Source organism: Hipposideros armiger, unplaced genomic scaffold, assembly GCF_001890085.2.
Source record: "Hipposideros armiger isolate ML-2016 unplaced genomic scaffold, ASM189008v1 scaffold_161, whole genome shotgun sequence".
Classification (NCBI taxonomy): Eukaryota; Metazoa; Chordata; class Mammalia; order Chiroptera; family Hipposideridae; genus Hipposideros; species Hipposideros armiger.
The window spans coordinates 2,798,269-2,818,430 of NW_017731511.1; the positions used below are offsets into that span (position 1 = coordinate 2,798,269).

Below are 20,162 nucleotides of genomic sequence, written 5' to 3' on the forward strand. Positions count from 1 at the left end.
AGACAGCAGGTGTAAATTAGGACTGTTTCAAGCAAGTGGGGTATATGTTTATACTGATTAGGGTGCACGCTTTGGGCCCCAAGGTCAGTGAGAGTTATATGCCTCTTAGTTAGCTGGCTTCCTTGCATTTTGAATCATGTCAAGTTCTTTCCCTCCTTGGCCAATGACTCATTATGTAGGTAAGCACCTTCTGGAAGGAAGGTTAAAATGCATGGCCCAGTGCACATGTAAATAATATGTCTGATATATACAATGAGACAAATGAAAGGCAGAAGGTGAGCCAAGCCAGGATTCAGATAATCCTTCTGCTCCCCCACCCCTACTTCCACCCCTACCCCTACATACCTTTCTGGGCAGGCCGGCCTGCAGCCTCCATGACAACCAGCTGTGGAGGGCAGCAACAGGCTGGGGAAAGGCCGACCAGCTGCAACTCCCAGAAAAGCCAGGCTAAATTTGATATCTGTTCACGGTCTCAGTGGCTGGCTCTGATGTTCCAGACTCATGAGGATACAAATTTAAGGGAGAACTTTCATCATTGTGGGTCCTCAGGTACCAAGTGAGCCTCTCACATGTCTCTAGGATCCAGGATGCTGTGGTATCCAGCTTCAACTTTCCAGGGAGCACTGCTTTAATGGGGCACAAAGGCCTTGAGGACAGGCACAGAAGCACAGACTGTGATCTTGAAAGAGTCCTTAGAGAGGCTGGGAGGTAACGAGGAAGGGGCCCTTGGCTTCAGATTAGGATAGCTTGGATTTTTTCTCTGCTACAGAGGAACCTCCGTGTCCTCACCTGGAAACTGAGGATAACCTACCTATTGTGTCCACTACCCAGGACCATTGGGAAGATAAAATGAGATAATGGACATGGAAGTAGCTTACAAACTACAAATCCCTATACAAAGGGCAGGTGGCATCCTAATTGGAGAGTCTCAATGCCAACCTCTGAATTTGCAGATGAAAATTTGAGGTCCAGGGAGGTCAAGGTCTGGCTCAGTGCAGACAAGTCCTTTTCCAGAGAGGGATGTCAATGGCATGTGTGCGACGAGGAAGGGTTTGGCTGAGAAGCTAAAACTTAAGAACAATAGAAAGCCAGGCACACACCAAAGAGGCAAAAATGTTTTCAAGGAACTTAATTTAAATCTGTGTTAGGTGAGGTGAAAAAATGACCGTGATTATTTTTTTTAGGCAGGAGGATCGTTCACATCTTTTATTTCTCATCTCAACACTGACAGGGGTTGATTTCATCTGAACTTTTTCATCCCGAGGCTTTGAGGCTAGAGCTGATCCTGCTAGCAATCCAGCTGTGTCATTCTCTTATTAAACATGCCCCTTTGGCCTGACTGCCCCACTCTGACACTAAAATAGGTGATGAGGGTCTGGCTAGGTTGGGAAAGAATATGAGGGCCAGAGAAGGCCTATCTTAAAGAGAAGGTTGAGGTGTCCTAGCAGAGCAACTAAGAGCATGGACTCTGGAGCCAGACTGTCTGGGGAAAGACTCCACTTTTGCTGTTCACCAGCTGTGCCACCCTGGGCAGGTTACCTACACTTTCTGTGCCTGGGTTTTCTCAACTGTAGAACGAGAATATGAACCCACACCCCAAGGTTGATGTAAGGCTTAAATGACTTAATACATTTAAAATGCTTAGAAAGGTACCTGGCAGAAATTCAGCACTATCTGCTTGTTTATTAAATAAAAATAAAATAAATAGCATGTGAAAGATGGTCACGGGTGAGAGGCAGTGAAGTGTAGTAGAAAGAACATGGTTTTTGTCATCAGACAGACTTGCATTTGGATCCCAATTCCACAACCTTTTCCTATCAACATTTATATTTTTCTAATTATAAAAGGCATATGTGTTTATAGTAGAACATTTAGAAAACACAGAAAGCCAGCAGGAAGGAACTAAAGACAACCCTAATTCTACCACACAGAGATGGTCACCACACAAGCATTGTTGGCAATGATATTTGCGTTGGAGTTGAGTGCTGATGCTGGTGGCTTGTTGGTTTTTATTACTCCTCGTCTGTTTGCATATTCCTCAGGGAGAGGTCCAGGGACCACTTGAGGGTAAGGAATGGTGAATACTTAGTTAATAAAGTATTTTTGACAATGATGAGACCTTTAATATATAACTTGGAGCCCTTGATCTACATGCTTTTTACAGTTCTCTGATCCTGACTTGTAGGAGCTCAGTTTTCCAGCAATACGGAATGCCAAGCATTTAGATTGAAACTCATAAATTTCTTCTTCCAACTTCCCTGCTGTAATTACTTGGCCGCCCACAGTATTATTGCCTATTGCCAAGTATGGCCGGTGAGTGACAGGTAGATTATTTGTGCCTGATGTGGGTCACACTTTTGCTGGGTCTGAGCGTTTTTGTTTAATGCTCCATGAGAAGGCCGTAGATGGGTAGCAGAGTAGGAGTAATAGGAGAAATCTACTGGGCGATGATTTGGCAGCTCAAGGCAAGTTGTAAATTAGACTGTCAGAAGGGAACTTTCTGGCAAACTCAGTGAACAAACATAAGGTGTGAGGTGGCCGTAACTCATAATAAGCTAACTTTCTCTCTCACTGGTGGTTTCCTCTTGTTGGTCTTTGGTGAAGTGGTTAGACGTGTTAACTATCACCCAAACAGAATCTGAACTGCTTTGGGGTTGGGGATGCAGTGGTGGCCAACAGTGGTAAAGAGAAGGGGTACGACGTACAGACCCACAGTCAGAGCAGTGTTCCGTGGGTGTGGATATGGGTTGATGGCATAACCAAACCTATTCCTGGATACCATCCATGAACAGCAGCATATAAACTAAGTTTCCCTGTCCTTTTAGTGGCTTCAGCTGGACAGTCCCCAGCAACCCACTCTCTTTGTTTTGAAATTCAGAGGAGGGGCACGCCTATAATGCAAAATCATGACATTCGTATTATAGAAATTTTAAGAAGGCTTTTCTCTCTCCTCTCCCACTTAGTGGACAAAATAGGTCTTGATATGTATGGTCAACCCACTTGTATAAGTTAACTTCTCTGTTGGAACCATCTCCTTTAGTCAGTATAACAGCAATTCACACTGATGACGAACCTAGAAATGGGTCTATCTTTCCCATTAAAGCCTGTATCGACATGGCCAGCACCTATTTTAATTAGGGTGACCAAACATTCTGGTTTGCCCAGAGCAGTCATAGTTTATTATGCCTTTTGTCCCAACAGATAGAACCCCACTTCATTCTCAAAAGTATTCCAGTTACAATAATAAGTAATATGGACTCTAACATGAGTGAAATCAGGGAGGAGACTTCTAACACACCCACCTACTTCCCTTTTCATATTGCCGCTTTGATCAGAGAAATTGTCAATGTTTCTGTTTACAAAACTCTTGGCCCTAGGGTTATAATCTGACTTCTTTCATTTCTTCAACAATATTCCTCCACAGCCAGGGAACACTGCCTCTTAGCATACTGTTATTCAATATTTTTTCAGCAGCAGACTCTTTTTTTTTTCAGATGGGAAGTCAGACAGAAGTTCCAATATTTAAAACAGATAATGTGGAGATTTCCTGGTTGAAGTGGGGGTGGGGCACTCAGATAAGCACACATTTGGCCACGCTCTTTCTGTCTGGTGTGGGTCTCTACTGAATCGTATGGCTTTGTGGAGCATAGATTAAAATCCACTGCCAGAGCATATGCTACCATCAATTTAAATTGGTGTTACTTTACAGGGTGAATACTCTTGTTTCCTAGTAAATTTAGGTCAGTAATACAGTATTTATTTAAGCTTGGCACAGGTTAATAATAATCAGCTTCTTAAAAAATATTAGCCAGGGTTCAGCCTCAATTTTAAGTGAGGCTACTCCCGTGGCCTTGACTTTTCAAACCAATCAAATCTTGACTGCTAGCTTTGTTGTCCTCTTACGGAACATGGCTGAGGAATGACCGTGCCAACCACAGGTCCCCTGACCCTGATTGTGTTAATTCCCTGATCTCACCTGTCCCTTTGAGGCCCTTCAGCTTAATTCTAGATTTATGGCTCCTCCACTGTAACTTTATCCTTTGTCCGTGGTTTGACATGCTATTCCCGCAGACATTTTCTCCTTATCCTCTCAAATCTTGAGCAAACTATCTGGGTCCTCTCTTTTGGTGAATTCCCAGTCTATTTTCAAGTTTCTTACATCTTTCAAAACACCTCCAGAGAAACTACCATTCACATCAATGCATTAAAATCCTTTGTTCACTAAATTTTAGGAGTCTCGCCCAGTTCTATCAGCTCCATTATTCTAGACATCCTAGCCAAATACAAAGTTTCATCAGAAATAACCACATATGTACTATTCTATACCCATATTTCAACTACAGTTGACTCACCAGCCTGATGACCCCTATCAATTCTCAATGATTCTGGGGATAGGGTTATTTTTCTTGGCACAGACCCCAAAACATTGAGGCTAGAATTCAATATTAACCTGGTCTCCCTAGGATGTCATTAAGAGGGTTTAGTTACTGAAACACTAACAGATATTGTCATAATGCAGAAATTTCACTCAAAATCGCCTCATGCCCAAGACCATTGTGACATTCACATTTTAAGGCTCTCATGCCCTTGGGGCAGGGGGTGAGGTGAAGGGCCCAATCAGGAATGAATGCATTTATGTATGTATGTATGTATGTATGTATGTATGTATGTATGTATGTTGTTGTTGTTGTTTATAAAAAATGTTGGGAATGAAATGGGAGTTCTTGACAGCTAATTTGAGGTACTAATAATCATCCCTAGAGGTACAGAAATAGTCAAACAAAGGTTTTCTTCAATCAGCGGTTACTTGCTCAGGACATTTACGGAAAAAGGGTCATTTATACTTTGAAGAAAGTATGCATTCAATATATGTATTGTATGTTATATACAGAAAGTTGGCTTGAATTCTAGAAAAAGGATAATTTCCATATAGTTAAAAAATTTTTACCATACAATTCCTCAGACTGAAACTTGCACACTTATAAGAAGGAAGAATCAAATAATGTCAACTTAAACCATAAAAAAGAGTTTCTCAACCTTGGCACTATTGACATTTTGGGCCAGATTATTCTTTGTTGCTGGGGGTAGGGTTTAGCAGCAGCCCTGACTTCTACTTACTAGATGTCAGTAATACCTTCTTCCCCCTGGCCCCTAGTTGTGACAACCCAAACAGTGTCCAGATATTGCAGAGACATTTGACAACATGCCCTCGTTGAGAATCACTGCCTTAAAAATATGAGACAAGATGCAAGAGAAAGAGTTGGAGATGGAATCGTCTATCATGCTGCAGTGACTTCAGCCCTTGTCCTCATCTGTCAGCAATGATGATGATCAGCGGTTGGCTCACTTGCTGAATGGGACAACATAGAGCCATGAAAGCTCCTCCAACTGACCCTGTGACCTCTCCTAAGTTTCTCCTTTTACAAAGTTACTCCACATGGGAAGCAGGCGAAGTATAAAATACTCAGTAGCTGGTATTATTTTTCTTTGGGTAAAACTAATAATTCAGGAATGTGCTTATATCAGTTGGCTTTTGCTGCTTAACAATCCAGTCCAGAGGTTGGTGGCTGAAAAAGACATTTATTGTGGCTCACACATTGGATTGGCTGGGGTTCAGCTGGACCTGATATAGCAACTCTAGGATGGAGTTGATGGGGCATCTCTGCTTCTCATTGTAAGTCTGTGGGTCACCTGGGGCTGTGGCAACTAGCCAAGCCATTCTCCATGTCCATCTCATCATCTTCCTGGGACCAGGGGGGCTACTCAGGACATGCTCATCTCATGGTGATGACAGAGGTACGAGATGACAAACAGAAACACATGAGGACTCTTAGGACTAGGCTAGGAACAAGTACCCCATTACTTCTGCTTCATTCTATAGGCTAATGCAAATCACGTAGCTGAACCCAAAGTCAATGGGAGGGAAGATACTCTGCCCCTTTAGTGGGAAGAACATGGAAAAAGTCATATGGATACAGGAAGGGGTAATTGGGTCAATGACACAATTTATTACAGCTCTTATTTTTAGAGTAATAGTTTTGCTTTTATAGAATTTCAGAACTCAGGTCCTTTATTTTGCTGGGCACCTCGGTAATGAGAGAATATAATCACAGGATCATTTCAAGAATGGAATCATCTGGTGCGGAAGAGTGAGCCAAACAAACTATCTGAAAATTTATTTTAACTTCAATTAGCTCAGTTTTGCATGAATTAAAAGCATTATATTTCTGTGGTTTTAGAAAATGGAAAAAGCTGGATTTGCTCGACATATGGCAGACAGGAAAGGTATTTTTAAAAAATGTTTGTGAGATTAAGATGCAAAAACACCAATTTTTAAGAACTGGCAGATTGTAGATGTGTTGGCCAGAGGAATGTTGAGTGAAAATCTCTGGAATGTTTTAGCAACCTTTGAAATTTATTGCCAGGAAATGTGTGCTGCTTGCTTTCTCCGCATCTTTTCAAAAGATCTCTTGTAAATCCAGTCCAGTCTAGTCCAGGTAGGGAGGTTTGGAAACAGTGATAAGTGAAAGGTGTTTTCTGCAGCTGTGCCACAGCTCCAGCCTGACCAAACACTGTTAATATGTAACCCGAATCTGACCACTTCTTCTATGTTTACGTTTGGTTTCAGTATTATTTTTAACTGGTGAAAGAGCAGTTCAAAGTCATCTTTTTTTCTTGGCACTTACCCGTAATCTCTCAAGGCTCAGTAGCAGAATGGCAATAAGTCATGTCAGAGGGATTTGAATTCGGTGGAATTAAAAATCACTTACCTTATTACACATGTGAATGTATTGAGGATGGATGAGAAAGTCTATGTAAAAATAAGACATTCTATCAGAAATGATATTTAATTGTTTCTGCTGATACTCTAGATTTAGAGGATGAGCTTCATGCTTGGCACAATTCATCAAAAATAGGTGTTGACTACACACCTACTGGAAGAGCTAAAACAAAACAAAAATGCTGACAGTGTCAAGTTCTGTAGAGGATACAGAGCAATGAGAACTCTCAAATGTTGCTGTTGAGAATGCCAAATGGTTTAGCCACTTTGGAAAAGTTTTGCAATTTCTTATTAAGTTAAGCACATGCTTCTCACAGGACTCAGGAATCCTACCCCTAGATATTGGGTTGTCGGAAAACTCATGATGTATTTTTGCAACAAAAAACATAGAAAAAATACATCATGACTTTCCCGACAACTCAATAGTTACCCATGAAAAACTAAAACGATTTTCATACTGAAAACTTTACATGAATGTTTGTAGTCGCTTTATTTATAATCACAAAATGCCCTTTAATTGGTGAATGGGTAAACAAATTGTGGTCCATCCATACAAAGACGAGTTACTCAACAAGAAAAAGAAATGAACTGCTGATATATGTAATAACCTGGTTAAATCTCAGATGCATTATGTTAAGTGAAAGAGGTCAGACTCAAAAGGGTATAAACTGTATGATTCTATTTGTATGACTTTCTGAAAAAGGCATACCTATAAGGACAGAGAACAGATTTGTGGTTGCCAGGGGTAGAGGGGAGAGGCTATCTACGAAGGGACATGTGGGAAATTTTGAGGGTGATGGAACTGTTCCATATCTTGATTGTGGTAGTGATTACATGACTGTGTACAAGTGTCCAAACTCATAGACCCATGCACTAAAAAAGGTGAACTTGTACCCCAATAAGCATGACTCTTAAAAAAGCATGTGGTGTATTGTCCCTCAGAATCTCCTGGTTTTATATTTGTCAATGTAGCATACATCTTGGAGTGGCCACCCATCTCATACCTGCGTCGTTGGACATGGACTCCTGCCCCCTCGTCCCTGCTGAAAGGGTGGGCTTTGGTTAGGCTTCTTCCAGGTGATTCCACATGCTAACCCCACTTGATAGGACCATGGGTGGACACCTACCCCAAATTAAAACAGAAACATGCTATCTTTGAGACTTTGCTCTAAGAGACATGAAAACCACAGTCCAGAGGGTGTAGATTTTGGCTTGCAGATATGTTTAGTTTGGCCCACAGAGTGTTTAAAGAAATTGAATTAATGGCCAACATTAAAAAATGGGAGATTTCACATAAAAATCCAGATTTCCGGCTTCTCTTGTAACAAATGGGAGGATCTGTTAAAATGGACCCAAATTCCGGCCTGAAGACAATGGCGAGAGCAGAGATCCCTTGCCCCCTCACACCAGCATGCCTTCTCCATCTGCACAGCTCCTGTCAGTCCCTGGGCAGGCCAACCAGTGGCTATGCTTGTGCTGTTGGTTTGCTTATATAATACTGTTTGGGGAAATAGGAACTAGCTCTTGTACTTCCTTTTTCTATCAAAAGACGATGTTTTATTAAAAACGGGAATGAGCATATTACTTTGTGAAAGTAACAATAATTCTAGTGGCTTACAACAAGCAAGCCAAATGTGTCTGTACTGAAAGAACACAAATGCAGATTCCTTTCTGAAACAAACATGGCTCTCTACACTCATCCTTGGTATCTGCCTGGTCTCTGTAGGCTTTTGAGTTTGCACTACTCTCCCAGTCACATTTTTGAGTAGTGGAGTGCTAAGTTTGCATAAAGTTAAAGCTAAATGGGCACCATGAGACCAATATCCATCGGCCAACTGGTGTCAATGGGGAGGAGAAACTGAGAGCCTTACAAAAAAAGCAAGTATGCAGATACTTAAAAAAAAAAAAAAAGGTGTGTGCGTGTATGAGAGAGAGAGAGAGAGAGACAGAGAGAGAGACAGAGAGAGAGAGACAGAGAGAGAGACAGAGAGAGAGAGAGAGAGAGAGAGAGTAGTTAGATAGATAGATAGATAGATAGATAGATAGATAGATAGATAGATAGATATTGGAAAGGGGTCAGATGTTCAGAGAGTCCAAGTGAATTTCTTTCAATTACTTACAGTAAGGAAGTTAAGATTATAACCTAAGTCCCCCAGTCAGTGCTTCTCAGACTTTAACATGTACACTATTCCTTCCGGAGCTTGTGAAAATGCCCCTTGTTATTCAGTAGGCCTGGAGTGAGGCCTGAGATTCTGTATTTCTAACAAATCCCGGTTGATGCCCCTGTTGCTGATCAGTGGACCCCGTTTTGAGCAGCAAGGCTCCAAACCATACCATCATGCAAAGAAACAGTAACAATTTACCAGCCTAAACTTTTTTAGCCATCTGCTCTCCATTGAAGAAGTACTTGGTAACATCCGTTTTTTGCCACTTACCAAAGAATATCACTCCTCTTGAACAAGGGGCACTTTAAATGGTAGTGAAGGCTGGCACTCTGGGAAGCAAGAATGATTCTGTGATTACCTGGCTGGCATCTTCACAGAAGCAACCTGGGTGAGCAGCCCAGCTAAGGGACTATGCATCTGGCCTTTTTAGTCTTGATTGCTTTGCTCAGTGGTTTTAGGCAAGTCACCGCTTTCTGCCTTCTCACCAGTCATAAAAAGGTGAGATTTTGACCTTGTAAGCTATTGTGAAAGATTTAATTAGCATTTGTGAAAGCTTGCAAGATCTGTAGAGGAAAGGTACTTCGGAAGAACAAAGTAATTTATAGTCACTATCATCATTTCATTACCGGTTTAGCTGATAGGCCAGACAATGCAAAGAAGCCTCCCCACAATCTACAACTCCCTCATGGTCGAAAATACTCCAGCGAGGAACATTGCAGCTGTGGTAGAAGATAAATTGTGCTGCTTTTTTCACGACCCTTGATATTACTCAGGTTTCTACCATTTTAGGTTTTAATATGGTAATTTTTTTGTGCAAAAAAAGAAGATTCTCCTTTCAATTACCTCCTTCCAAGTATGGTCCATGGTGATGTCTGTTTAAAACTTATAGGCTTTTGTTTGAAAGGAATATGTTCTTTCATTCCCCCCTCCTCTAAATTAGCAGTCTATAGAAACTGTCCAAAAGAAAAAAGATGCGGGCCACATACGCAGTTGAAAATTTTCTAGCAGCCACATTGAAAAGAGAAATAGAATCAAAGGAAGCTCCTTTTACTGTTGCATTTTATTTAATCCAATATTTCTAAAATACTTTTTTCAATGTATAATTAATATAAACATTATTAACAAGAAATTTTGCCTTTTTAGGTACTGTTTTTGAAGTTTGCCCTACGTCACACTTCAAATGGGACGCTAAATATTCATTAGGAAATACTGCATCCGTTTTTGGGCTTCCTAGAAGTTATAGTTGAAAAAGTAGTTTCGCCTCCCCAAGTTGTTCCAAACATACTTAATGTTTTCCTAATAACTGAATTGAGTATCCGTTGTCAGTTTTTGAATTAAAATGTCAATTATAGAATGAAATAACACTTAAAAATCAGTTCCTTGGTTACAGTGGTCACATTTCAAGGACCCGATAGCCACATGTGACTAATGGCTCTATGTATTGGACAGGGCAGGGCTAGCCTCTCAGGTGAGCGCAGAAGTCCTGTGCCCACCCCACCACGTGCAGTGGATATGTGTTCTTTGTTGATAGAGTTGCCTCAGAGCTGACAAACTCTGTGAATGTGGTGAGAAGGCCTCCCTCTGTCAATATATATTATTTGCCCTCTACTCTTCAGAGTACTGCTGCTTATGACCCATCTGTCTCTCAGAATGACCCACATTCCCCAGAGGGACCTTGCAGAGATCCAAACTGGGCGCCACTAGACTAAAACAGCCGTCTATCCTTCCATTACTCCACTTATCCATTCAACAAATATTTATAAAGCGAGTTTCTATGCCCAGCCCTGTTAATCTCCAGGGACTGCTTCAGCCATGAGAAAGGACACCAGGGTCACTGCCCTCATGAAACTTAATGTCTAGAAGTGGTAGACATTGAATGCGATCACACAAATAATGAGTTAATAGCAATATGATATCCATGGAAAAAAAGGAGAGGTCTTCGCGAGATTAGGGAACCTAATCTAGTTTGGAGGTTCAGTAAATCTTCCTGAAGAAAATGACATTTCCGTTGGGACCTGCAGGGGTTAGGCAGTGAAGGGCTGGGAGAGGGGCCTATTCTTGGCAGAGGAGATAATGTGCTCAAAAAAAATTGGCAGAAGGTCAGGGTGGCTGGAGTGTGGTGAGCCAGGAAGGACAGAGAGATGAATCAGAGCCAGGTCTTGAAGGGCTGGGAAGTCCTCAAGAAGCAACTTAGCCCTTGTCCTAAGAACAGCTAGAAGGAGGTCACCGAAGGGTTGTAAGAATGACATGCACAGATTTGGGTCCCCCTTTGGGGTTTTACAGGAAGGCACGTAACTGCAGATCTTCCTTGGGATTGTCACCTGAAATTCAGCCCCAGATGAAAATGACTGTGGAAGCAAAATGACACCCTTATTTCATTGTCCTATTCACTGGCAATGGGCCCCAGAACTCTCTGAGCAAGAAAGAGCCAAAAAATAGAGTAAGGAGAAAGCCAGTCTGTGAGCTCTGAGGGAATGAAATAACAAAACAAAATGAAACAGAAAAACCACAGCAAACAAAACCCTGGGTATTCCAAGTCAAATTTAAATTGAACATGCAAGGACTAAGAGTCGTTATATTATCAATAGTGGTATTGATTATGATGACCACTGCTGTTACTTATTAAGGTCTCATTGTTTGCTAGTAGTATATATATATATATATATATATATATATATATATATATATATATAATTTCTAATCCACACACACTAAAAAACCTGCCTGTAAGATAGATATTATTATTTCCATTTCATTTGATACGCAAGGAAAGGGAGTTTCCCAAAGTGTAAACAACTTGCTGAGATGGAGGCAGGATCGGAACTCATGTCTGTCTGATCTCAAAGCCCTAATGTGGCCACCTCTTCACGCTGCCCCTGTTAAGTTGTGGCCAGGGAAGTCTTGGACTTGAGCATCTGAGAAACAATGTTCAGGGGCTTAGCTAGAAATGACGCTGCTCACTTCTGTGACCAGTCAAGGATTAGGAGTTAGTTTTTGGATATTTGGTACTGAGAGTTTGGATAGACTCAACCTCAAAATGTTCTTTGCAGCATGTGTCTTTTCCAAATGTTGTGTGTGTAGTTCTGTTTTTTTTCCTCCTTCCCTCTAAGTTTTTAACTTTTCCTTTTCCCTTTTACTGTTCCACAGGTCAATCTACTTTTGCTGACTTAAGCTGGGCTCCCTTTCTGTAGTACGTGTAATAGCTCGGCCATCTCTGTACTTGGGCATGGCCTCCTTCCTCTGCTAGGGTGATTCATGTGGGCAGCATCTCCTGACACAGGATAGGTCCGTGTTCTAGGCCTAAGGCACAACAGACATAGCTGACAGAGAACATGGAGGAATGGCCCCCAAGCACAAGGAGCTGTGCCTTTGTGCAATACCCGCCAGCCAGGGACACAGAAAGTTTGGACTTTTCAATCCATTAATATTTTAACATTGTTCTCAAAGGTGGGGAGGTGTCCACCATATCCCCAGAAAAGGAAATCAAAAAATAAAAAAATAAAAAAAGCTTATTCAAACTTCATTTATTCTGCAAAACATTATTGAGCATCTAATATGGGCCAGGAATGGATCTAGGTGCTGGAGACAGCAATAAATTAAACTAACAAGCAAATAAGAGAGTAGATTTTAAATGTTCTCACCACAAAAAAGAAATGGTATTAATGTGCTGTGATGGGGGTGTTAGGTAACACTCTGGTCATAATTTTACAATATGCAAGTGTATCAGATCAACACGTTGTACACTGTTAACTTACACAATATTCTAAGTCAATTATATCTCAATTAAGTTGGGGGAAAAACTCAAACAAGCAAGCGAGTCAACCACCACAACGACCACCACAACAAAATACCTCCATCCAAATGGAGCTTTTTTATTTTCATAGGGTGAGACAGACAATAAACAAAACAAAATGTTAAATACATTTTGTGTTTGATGATGGCAAAAAATAAAACAGGAAAATGAGATGAGGGAGTTTAGGGCAGTCAGGGAAGGCCTTGTCAAGCGGATGGTTTTGAGCATAAACTTGAAGGAGGTCAGAAGACAAATGATGGGGAGATCTGGAGAGGGCATTTCAAGCAGAGAAAAAAGTAAGTAAGGCAGCAGTGTGTCTAGAGGGTTGAAAGAACAGCAAAAAGACCAGTGTAGCTGGAGCTATATGGAGCAAGAGATGGGGTTGCAGAGATAACTGGAGGCTCACAGAACAGAGGTTTTGCGGTCACTGGAAGACCTTTTGACCTTTTCCCTGAATGACATGAAAAACTACTGGAGGTTTCTTAGCACAGGAGGAGCATATTTTCAGGACCAGCAGGATGGAAAACAGGCTGGCGAAGCGCAGGGACGAAAGTAGGAAGAATGGTCAGGAGGCCCCTAGTGAGTGATGGTGAAGCTTAGACAAGGTGAGCAGGGGAGGTGGTGAGAAGTGGCTGAATTCTACATATATTTTGAGGCAGAATCAAATGGACTTGCTGATGGATTTGTCCAATGATAAATAAATTATTTGAAGTCATTTTCTTTCCTCCCCTACCTAAAATGATTATAGCTCATTTTAGGTCTAGATGGGAAGCTACCTAGGTCATTTATTACCCTTGGTTAGATTCTTCTATTTTAAAAAAAAATAATGTTCTAATTTTCCAAATTATACAAGTAAACCATTATTTAGTCTTCTTATAAAAAACCATATAATGCAAATTCAACACTCTATTTACTCCTTCACAGTTCTTCTTTTCCAAGAGATAGTCCTTATTATGTTTGACTTTTTCTATGCATTTAAATGTACAAATTTTATAGTTTTATTCTTTTATGGACATGAGATCATATTATTCACATTGATTTCTGCTTAAAATGCCTTGAAGATCTTCCCATATCAGTACAGAGAAGTTCACTTCATTCTTTCAATTATCTTAGGGAGTCCTCTAGAAATGTATCTGACTCATTTCACTGTCCTCTCCTAATCATTGTCTAAATTAGGGCACCAAAGACAGGTATCCACACACATGCCTTAGCAGCGTCTCTATTTCCACAAAATAGCCATAAGATGACATTTTAAGGTTGAGATGATGAGCCCAGCAAGCATAGCCAATCTGCTTGAAACATTTTCCCTGCTTTTGGAGGGGATCGGAGTTGCCTTGTGTCATTTAAGTCGGAAAGTACTTTTGCCGCGGAAAACTCTTGGGGCATTTTGTGCCCCTGGTTTCCCAACACCTCACCCCCTTGCATACATGGCTAGAGAAAATTAAAGAGCCCAGGGCAGCAGGCTAGCCTGGCATTACATGGTAAGCAGACTTCCTAAGCCCAAATGAAAGCACTTGACAGCAATAAAAATAAATGATATTAATGGCTGAAAAGAATTCTCTATAAATATGCTTTCCCCCAATTAGTCCAATGTTTTATTTTGTTATTTATTATAATTGCATAGATAATGCATAAATATTGTAGGAAAATTAGAAAAAAAAAACCAGACATAGGTTAAATGACCAGAAAGCTCCTACCTAAATATGCTGTTTTGCTATTACAAGAGGATTAGAAATTGCATTGTCTGTGACATACCTGGCTTACATAGTTGCCATAGTACAAACCACTAACTTTGCTCGGCTCTCCTGCCTGTGTGCAAGAATATGTCCTGAGGAGACGGGAGGGAGCACAAACACATCTTATTGGAAAACTAACCCCAAGAATCTGCTTTCCTTTGCTGAGGCCTCATCATGTAGAAAGCAATGTTTTAATGCTGGAGGGCGCCGAACTAGTTGACCATGGTTTCCAGGGGTTGGGACAACGCTCGAAATTCAGCAACTGCCTTTCACTCCGCTTTTCTGTCCCTCCATAGGGCAACTGGAACAAATCATGCCTTCCTTTGGTGTTTGTCCACCTGTTTTAAATTAATGGCAGGGACCTAGTCCTTCAGCTCTTAAATACTTGCATCCATGGAGTGAAAAAGAGAATGGAAATGGGACGAAGGGTCTGTTCAGCGGGGTGGGTGCCTCCAGGATAGGAGACAGAGCCAGGTGAGTCGGGGGAGCTGGACCACAAGTCACATTGGGGCTCAGTGTTTCCCAGCACAACTGGATTGGTGTTTGTCTTGACGCCATGTGCCAGTCTACTAAACTCTGACACAGTGGCTGGAAACGCTGGTCTGGAATAAAGAGAGAAGCCCTCATGTGTGTTGTGTCAACAGGATGATGGATGCATGAGCTGTTCTACCTGCTGAATGGAATTTATTCGTTTAGTCTTTTGTCTTTAGTGCAAATAATTAAGCTTATTATTGCTTTTTGACAGGGAAAAAAGTCTTATGTTTCTATTGTTAGGATCAATAATATTTATTAAACATATGAATGGTACTATAATAAGATGGATTTTAAAGAGATATTGGACAGAGTCCTTGCCCTCAGAAAACCCTCATAAGCCAGTCATAGGGATAGAATATGAGAGAGGACTAGTATTACCAGGCAGCAAGTGGTGAGTGCTGTGTGACTAGAACAGCAGATAAATGTTAACGGTGGTCAGAGGAAGGAGACACTGCCATATGCTAAAGTGGACATGAGATAAAAGCTTCATGGAACAGGTAGACTTGGGTTTGGGGCTTAAAGGAAATCCAGGGTTTAGAGAAATGGTGATGAGAGCTGGGAGGGAATGCCAGGCAGAGGAGATGGCTCAAGTAAAGGCTCTGGGGTGGAAGGGAGATGTGCTTGAAGTTAAGAGGGTAAATATTGCATAGGAAGAATCAAGCAGTATGCTTGTATGGGGGAAAAAGGAGGAAAGGCAAGAGGCATTTCAAGGTTGTGAAAAGAGATCACTCGAGAAATGATGCCATTGATTGAAGTGGGGGTTTCTGGAAGGGTGGTTATAGTTTTGGGGAAATGGTGACTTCAAGACTTGCTAAATTGAAGAGTAAGAATGCAATGAAGGGGATTGTCTAGTTCCAGAGGGCAGTCAGAGCTGGAGAAATGTTTTTGGAAGTCACTTTCAAGGCTCATTAAAACGCTATGACTCAATGAGATCTCCAGAGATGGAGCCAAAGAGTCATTGTCTCCATCTTGCTGATGCTCTCAGGTTAGGAGGTGGAAGGAGGAAGTGGACATAGCAAAAGACATGGGGTACTGGACTGCGTGCTAATAGTGTCACTAGGCAGCTCAAAACAGAAGAGAGAGGTGAGAAAGTCAAGAAAGTAGAGCACTGTTTTCTTTTTGACTGTCGCAGAGAAGCCAAGCATGATTGATCCCTGGCTATTAGAAGTCATGAGTGACTCTTGAGAAAGCAGTAGTGAACAAGTCAGCTTGGCAGGTGTTTGGAGTCCGTGGTGATGGAACAACTATAGGGAAGGTGACCACTGGGTTTTAAACTTGGTGAAACATTCTAATCACCTGGACAGAACTTGAACAATACAAATTTCCAGGCCCCATGTTGGGCCTTCTAAGTCAAATCTTTAGTGGTCCATTGGCCTCGGTAACTGAGTTTTCACAGTTGGTTCAGATGAAGCTAGTCCACAGGTCAGCATTTGTGGACCCCATGCAGGCGAAGAAAGGTGTGTAGGGCTGAGGAAGTTTCCTTGGTCATTTTTTTGTTTTATTTTATTTTACTTTTAGAATAGAAGAGATTCAAACTCTTTTTCCAGGCCATGGGGGAAATAATCTGATTGAAAATACAAGAGAGATGGGGGATAAGGGGTGGTCAAGTGTGCCCCTGGAGAAATCAGCTGTAGAAAATGGGAGCGGGACCTCCAAGACAAGTGAGTGAGGAGCAGCTGGGAGGAGACGGCACGGTATTAGGAGGTAGAGATTCAAGTGAAAATCCAAGGCAGTGAAAGGCAATGCCTGCATTCTTAAACTGATTCCAAATCTAGCTTGGTGTATTCTTCAAAGATGGATTCAATTCACCTAAGAATCTTGTTGATTACTTCTGAGGACTGTATTGAGCAAATTACACAGCACTTTTCATCATGCCAGCTGCACCCGGGAAGTGCAGGTTATGAAAGTTTAGAATTATGAAATGACGCAAGTTGTGCGGTTAAACATGAGCTTACCTTTTGAAAGTTTCTATTTCACAGCTAATGAGGAGATGCCCTCTGCATGACATTTAATACCCAAGTTTTCAGGACACTGGAGCTAAGAGGAAGAATTCACTAGGTACCTGTTTTAGAGCCAGGCAGCACTGTTCAAGAGTCCATCTGGGGGCGGGGAGAGGGGAAGCACCCTGGGTGCTATTCCCATGCAGCATGTTGAAAATGGGTTCTCAGCACTGTGGCAGGAAGTACAAATGATACCTCCCACTTTTCCCTCACTGGCTGGCTGGGCTCTGTGTGAAATCTGGGTCTGTAATCTTCCTACCCTTTTCTCCCTTCTACCCATTGTCTGCAAGGTCCAACTGTCATTTGCAGGTTATCTTTGCATCCTGTAAGCACATATCCAGTGTGTTTTTGTAATAGTAATGAACTTAGTCATCCCAAGTAGTGAGTAACAACCAACGTGCTCTTTTGAACTCTTACTATGTGCATTTTGTCCCTTTGAAATGTGTCTTGGCCCAGTTTCTATTTTAACATCCTATTACCATTTAATAATTGTTTCTTATCATAAAAGACAGTACAAATATCATTACTAATAATGCTGTTCACTGTACACCAGACACTGTTCTAAGGATTTTAGTTATCTCGATGCACTTAAATCTCACAACAACCCTGTGATGTAGTTATCTTGATCCCCATTTCACAGATGAGGGAACTGAGGCACTGAGAGGTAAGTTATGTTGCTCCAAAATCACATAGCTAATGAGTAGTGGGACAGGGATTCGAACCCACGTCCATCCAATACCAGAGCTAGAATTCTTAACCCGTCAATGTTGAAATAGATGGAAATATAGTTAACTAGCAGGGGAAGGCATCTTTGTGAGTTAAAACTATGTGTGCTGGTTGTTCCCTAACTTTTCAGCACCATCTTGGCCAGCAGTCTTCAAATAATCTCAGCGGTAATATCTGCTTCAAAAACTCAGGCACTTCATATTCATCTTGCACGTGCTGCTCGGTTGTAGAAAAGCCAGTTGGATAAGCCCCTGAAAGTCTGTAGTACCTTCCCTGAGCTCATAGAACTTGAGAATGAGGCAGAGGTCGACACTGATGCATTTATCTCAGAGAGTTGATGGACAGGGAGGCCGTTCATTCATTCATTAATTCATTCATTTATTGATTCGTTAAGAAACAGTTCACATATTGCACACTTGTGCGAGCCATGCCCTGTGTTTGTATTGTGGAAACAGGGGTAGAACTGTATATAGTCCCAAGAACAGACACTCACAGACAAAGAAGGCCACGGGTGTGAGTGCCTGTGACTGTACCAAGGAGGGCCCTAACCCAGACATTGTGAGGTGAGTGGGAGGTGTTATTTCCTGTGAACTGACGTTTACCCCATGAGTGACATAGGGCAAAACCCACAGATGGCAGGCTTTCAGGATTTGGGGTAGGAAGATGGTACATTCCCATGATGCTAGGCCACAGGGCTGCTGGGGATTGCAAACTCTGGCTCGCATCGGAGGAGCATGAAGAGATCAGTTTCCTCAGCAGCCATCTTGTAAGAGTCTGGTTATCTGGCAGCTCAGGAAGAGCTGGGGACTGAGCTGGGTCAGGCTGGCCTTGATGGGCGAGTCTCCTCATAATTTGCTGGCTGAGTGAATAGAGGTAAGGCGTTTACCCCCTCTGAGCCTCAGTTGCTTTGTTTACAAAGCTGGAGCTAATACCTACCTCATTGGGTTGTTGGGAGATTTAAGGCACTACTGAACGTCATGTTCAGAATTACTTCTAGTAAATGCTCAGTAAACAGCACTGCTTTATGTTGGTGATTCGCAGCTGGGGGTGGTTTTGCCCTCCAGGGGACATTAGGAAATATCTGGAGACATTTTTGATTGTCACTATTAGGAGGAGAGTCTGCTGGCATCTTGTGGGTAAAGAGAGACCAGGGATGCTTCTAAATTACCTGCATGCAGAGGACAGCCCCCACAACGAAGAATTATCCCTCTCAACTGTCCATATTTGGACATGCCAAAATTGAAAAACTTTATTTTACATATGTGTTAACGTGCATAATCCTCATAGGAGTCTAATGAGGTAGTACCATTATTATTCCCTTATTTTTGATTAGAGAACGTTGGAAAGATTCAGTGACTGGGACATTAAATGGCCTACCCAAGCACAGGCAGCTATTTAGAGCTGGGATTTGAACCCTGCTGTACCAGCTCCAGAGTTTTTACATTTCACCACTTACCCTTGATTGCCTTCTGAAGGAGTAGGCCAAAAGGCAGTGTGGGTAGGGCACTGAGAGGCTTCCTTTCCCGGGGGCCAGTGATTTTTAAACCCCAGCAAGCATCAGAACGACTGGAGGGGCAAATTATTGTAGAAACGCAGATCCCAGGGTAGCACACCCAGGCCATCCTGATATGGCTGTTTGAGACACAAACCTCTACACCAGCCCTGGTGAAAACATTCACAGAGAGTAGCAGTAGGATACCAGACTTAATATTTTTCAGGTTGTTTTCTGAATCCCATTTTTCAGGAAATAATCTGTGAAGAGCTTAACATAATTTTGGGATGTTGTCTAAGGAAAAAATGTTGAACAAAAAGACTTTTGAACCTGGGGATGGCAATGTCTCCTTAGGGAGGAACCCAGATTTCTTAATTCATTCCTAAACTCTTATCTCCAAATGAGGACAGGAAGATTGCAATTGGCTGTCCTCCCATCACCTTAAATACTCAAAACTGGATTTGTTCATCCCCCTCCCTACCCTCACCATTGCTTCTTGTGATTTTGTTCTTATTGCTGTCCCAACCAATTACCTAGGCCCCAAACCTCAAGTTCTTTGGAATTTGTCTTCCTTCTACTAACGCAGCCAATCTCCAAGTTCTTAGAATTCTTCTTTCATCACAGTTTTCCTCTTGATTACTAAGTCTTCATGGCTACCACAGCACTTCTAATTCAGTGATTTATCACCTCAGACTCAGACCTGCAGTAACTTCCTACCTGATTTGCCAGCCTCAACTCTTTTTCCTCCAATGCATCCAGCCAGATAAACCTGAAAATGTCATTTTATTTTCTTTATGGACCCACCAATTCACTCACAGGAATTTATTGAGCACGACTCTGTGCCCGGTGCTGTCCTATAAACACAAACATGAATGATCCTATCAGGTCCCTTTCTCACTCAGGGGTTTCCAGCTCTATCTATGATCACAACCTGC

General features: G+C 41.8%; 1 pseudogene; it reads right to left on the reverse strand.

The window, feature by feature from the left end:
• LOC109387525 (mediator of RNA polymerase II transcription subunit 6-like) overlaps nt 1–20,162 on the reverse strand; it is a 107,164-nt pseudogene that overhangs the window by 24,780 nt on the left and 62,222 nt on the right.